Source organism: Octodon degus, unplaced genomic scaffold, assembly GCF_000260255.1.
Source record: "Octodon degus isolate 3935 unplaced genomic scaffold, OctDeg1.0 scaffold00088, whole genome shotgun sequence".
Classification (NCBI taxonomy): domain Eukaryota; kingdom Metazoa; phylum Chordata; class Mammalia; order Rodentia; family Octodontidae; genus Octodon; species Octodon degus.
This window is the reverse complement of record NW_004524664.1, coordinates 373,124-378,092: the sequence shown is the minus strand read 5'-3', so window position 1 is coordinate 378,092 and position 4,969 is coordinate 373,124.

Here is a 4,969-nt window from a genome sequence, read left to right as displayed (position 1 = left end):
TGCTGGGATTATGGGTGTGAGTGCTACACTCAGCCTGGGGTGGATAGCCTGAATATATCATAAGAGAGACAGAGGCCAGCCAGATAGCTCAGGGAATTAAAGCACTTGCTTAGGAAGACTTGGAGGCCAGGGGTTTGATCCCAGGCCTGCTGTGCCAGCCCTGCCCCTGAGATATGCTGAGAGGGTGAATGAGACTGGGCATGGTCCCAGTGCTTGGGAGGCTGGAAAACAGGAAGGATCACTGAGTCTCATCTGTGTAGTAAGACCCTGTAGACCATGTACAGAGACAGAGAGACAGAGAGACAGACTTGCTCTCTGTGGCCATTTTTGTTGCTGCTACTCCACCCTTGTGCTCTTTCTCTTTGCCACAGCCATGAATGGATGCTCTCTTCCCTGTGCCACTCGGCCTTACAGTCAGCTGAGTATGAACTAAAACCTCCAGTAACTGTGAGCTAAATAAACCCTTCCTTCCTTCATTTTGAGTGTCAGATATTTGTCCCAGCAATAAAAGAAGAGTAATTGAGACAGTGTGCAGAAGCTCTTTAATAAGATGAAATCTCAGTTGATTCTTTGAAGTATTTCTTGTGCTGTTTAGTTTTTGTTTATAAACTCTCTGGATACACTTACATTTTTCAGTTTTCAATCTACATTCTTTCATAAATTTAATGTTTCTTTTTCATATTTTGATCTTTATCAATTTTGACTTTTGTTTAGTGTGTGTTGATAGATGTGGGTCTAGTTTTGGTCTTGGGCATGTAGACAGCTAGTTTTTCCAGCATCATTTATTAAGGAGGCTGTGTTTCTTCCAGTGACCATGTTTGGCCACTTTTTCAGAGATGAAATTGCTCCATGTTTATAGTTGTGTCTGAATCTTGTCATCTTTTGCACTAATCCCAAGTTCCATTTATTTTTTCTGGTAACATGCTGATATGATCAAAGATGCTTTGTGGGAATGAGCTAGGGAGTCCTGTTTCTTTTTCAAATTCATTAAAGACTTTGAGGAGTATGTGAATTAAGGCTTCTCTAAATTTCTTGTAGAATTCAGCAGTGAATCCATGAGGACCTACCTTAGTTTTTCTTTTTTAGGGTAATAACGTTTTCAATTTCATTGACTAATATTGTGTTATTCAGAATTTTCATATCTTCTTGATTCAGCTTTGGTTATGCATGCAAATCTAGGAAATTGTGTATTTCTTCTGCATTTTCTAGCCTATGTGAGTAAAGCTTTTGAAAGGAGGTATTGATGGTCTTCTGAATTTAGACAGGATCTTCAGTGATTTTAACCTTTTCATTCCTCATTGCATGATTTTGAGTCTTTTGTTTCATTGTATTAGATAAGATTGTTTAAGGGTTTATTAATTTTATTTCTTCTTTAAAAGAACCAACTCTTTAATTTATAATTCTTTGTATTTACCCCATCTCAATTGCTTTAATTTCTGCTCTAATTTCTGTAATTTCTTTCCTTCTGTTTGCTTTGGGTTTGACTTGCTCTTTTTTTCTAGAAGCTTAAAGTGTGAAATCAGGTAGTTTATTTGTTCTCATTCTGTTTTCCTGATGTCAGAATTCTCCACTATAAGTTTTCTTACCAGTACTGCTCTCATTGTATCCCAAGGTTTCAGTGTCTTTGATCTGCATTTTGTTTTATTCCAGATATTTTTAGTTTCTTCTTTAATTCCCCGTGACACATTGTTGGTTCTGGAGGGTGTGATTTAATTTGCATGTGTTTATGGAGTTTTGCAGTTTCTTTTGCCATTCACTTCCAATTTTATTGCTCTATAGTCAGATAATATCAATGGGATAATTTCAATTGTTTTGCATTTACTGAAGTACATCTTACGGCCTACTATATTGCTGTATTTTAGAGAATGCTCCATATGCTGCTGAGAAAAATGGGTATTCTGATTCTGTTTGTTAGAACACTTGTTAAACATCTCCTAGGCCCATGTGCTCACAGGTTTTGTTCAGCTCTGATATTTCATTGCTGATTTTTGTCTGATTGATGTGTCTGTTTGTGATAGTGGAGGATTAAGTTCTTCCATTAAAATTTGTGTTATTTCTCATTTGACTTTTCATATCTACTAATATTTGTTTTATAGACTTGGGTGGACTTTTATTTGGTGCATATATGCTTATGTTTTATTTATTTATTTATTTATTTATTTATTTATTTATTTATTTTTGTGGAACCGGGGATTGAACTCAGGCCCTTGTGCTTGCCAGGGAAGCACTTATTCCACTGAGCCATCTCCCTGCTCCAGGTACTCTTACTTTAAAGTTCAAGTTTTCTGCTAACTAAAGAGCTCCTCCTGCTTTTTTATGAGTTCCTGTTGCATGGATTATTGTTTTCATTCTTTGAGTTTCATTCTATGAATTTCTTTTTTAATTAACTTTGTTTCAATTATAAAGCATATTGCTTGATCTTGTTGCTGGATCTATCCTGCCAGTCTGTTTTTGATTGCTATATGAGGCCATATACACTGATGGTTATAAGTGATATGCCTTGGCTTATGTTTGCCATGTTATTTTCCTGCTGTTAGTTCCCTCATCTTCCCTCCTGTTTAATTGGTTGCCTTGCCTTAATTGGTTGTTTCTTTCTGTTTTTGTCTCTGAATTGTGGTTGTTTTTACCTCTGTGTAGGATGTCTTTCAGTTCTTTTCGTAGGGTTGTTTTGGTGGTCATTAATTTCTTCTTTCTTCATCATGGCAGCTTCGTGTTTCTTCCTGAATTATGAAAGAGAGTTTTGCAATGTATACTATTCTGGGCTTGAAATTGTTTTCTTTCAGGACTTGAAATACTTCACTCCAAGTTCTTTTGGCTTGTGGGTTTTTCCTGAGTATACTGATGTGATCTTCATGGGCTTTTTTCATAGGTGATCTATGCCTTATAATATTCTGAATATGGAGATCTTCATTTTTCTGTGTCTAGGTATACATTTATTTTTGTTATGCCTAATTGGGATTGTATATGTCTCACTTAAGTATGTGTCACATTCTTTTCCCAGTGTTGGAAAATTTTCTGCTATTATTTCTACATAGTTTTTTTTATTTTGTCATTTGTGTTGAGTTCTGCTCTTTCACTGACACCAAATATTCTTGTTTCATTTTCTTTTCAGCATCTTATGTTTGTTGAATTATTATTTCCTGAATCTTGTTTCATTTTTAAAAATGTATCCTTTGCTGATCACTAGCAATGACCCTGTGTTCAACTTCTGATCATCTATTTTCATTTTATATGAAACAGTTTTGCTAGCTTGCAATAATTTTTAATATCCTAGATATCTTTTTGATTCCATTTCATTTATTCTATTTCTTTCTTCTATTTGTCATTCACAGTTTCCAAAATTTTCCTGTGTTCCTTTAATTTTATGTCTATTCTCCTCTAGATTTGCTGTGCAATTCCTTTATGATTGTTGCTATTTCCTTTTTAACCTGAGAAATTATTTCTGATCTGATTTTCTCTCTAGCCTCATGTATTTCTTTCTTTACTTCAGTTGTTGTCATTTCAGAAATTTTATTGTATGTCTTTAATTTTTCTGTCTCATTGTCTATTGGATTTTCTTTAGGTGGATTGGGGATCTGAGATAGAATTTTTCTTTCTTTGTTTTACCATTTTGTATTTTAAAAACTATTATTTTTTGCTGTGTTGGTCCTTTTAAGTTTATATCATAGGTAGTTTTTTAATAGTATCAAGGTCTCCTATCGTAAAGTCTTCTTCTTGAATATTTTCTTTTTGTGACAGATTTTTGGTTTGTGTCTGTTCCAAAATTCTACTTTCCCAATTAATTAAGAGTGAGATGTTGGCCTATGTTTGGCTCTGTTCTCAGTAGTTTGGTGTTGTTGTCTGATGAGGGTATTTCCACACATTTTCTCAGTTCTGTTGCAGAACTGAGTACAACTGATTACAACAAATATGTCATTCTATCTAATATGGTATAGTTAAGAATAACAATATTTTCAAGCATGGTTTAGAAACTGACAAATTGAGGTGACTATTAATTGTGTACCTTCAAACAAAGAAGCAGGATCTCTAGTTATTTAATAGAACTCACCAAAAATTTGAAACTTATATGCAAAAATTTCTACTTGTCAGAGTGTTTTTTACCTTGTGATGGGGAAATTTAAGTTAGTACATAGAAAAGTGGTAACTGAAAAATAAAATAAATTGAGGTAAGGCTGGGGGATAAAGCAAGATCATGTAAGCTTTTAGAAACTAGAGAAGAGAGAAGAAGAGAATAAAATGAAGAAGCAAGAAAGATATTATCAATGTTGACCTGGGAAATAAATAATTCATTCATGGAAATATGATTAAGTCTAGAGATTTAAATTGAATAGATAAATACAATGTGAAAATATACATAAAAGACAAAAAAGAAAAAAGAAAAAAGGAAAAGGAAACAAACCAGCAAAGAAAGAAAAAAAATAAACTAAGAAAATAAAATTTCTCTGGTCTTCACCATGAGCTCCAAACTCTTGGATACAACTTTCAAGCATGCAGTGGAATTAGTCCTGGATTTGAAGATGATCTTGGCCTCTATGTCTAGGAGCCTGTGGCCAGAGTCTTCAGCCAGTACTTAGTGTATTTCCCTTTAGAGCCTGTTTCCTTACCATGTTTCTCTCAGTGCCTCTCTCCCAGTTGCTGTTCTGTTTACACACACAGACAGGGCACTGTTCCCAGTATCATTTACCTGTAGTTCCTCTTGGTTCTTGCTCAGCTTTCTGTTTTTTCTTTTCCACTCACAGTCTCTATCTTCTCAGATCATTTGTTACAGTGTGAAGTGGGATGCTTCATGGTCCTCTGCTCTTGCCATTGCAATCTAAAGATGCTCATTCCCAATTCTTATTCTGTTCCCGAGTTGGGAGTGGTACCTTTACAATCATTGATTTACAAGGTCTGTGATGCTCCACCCACCTCAATTGTAGTGTTTGTTGGTCAAGGGTGTGGTTGCTGGTGGTTCCTTTCTGCTCCTGCC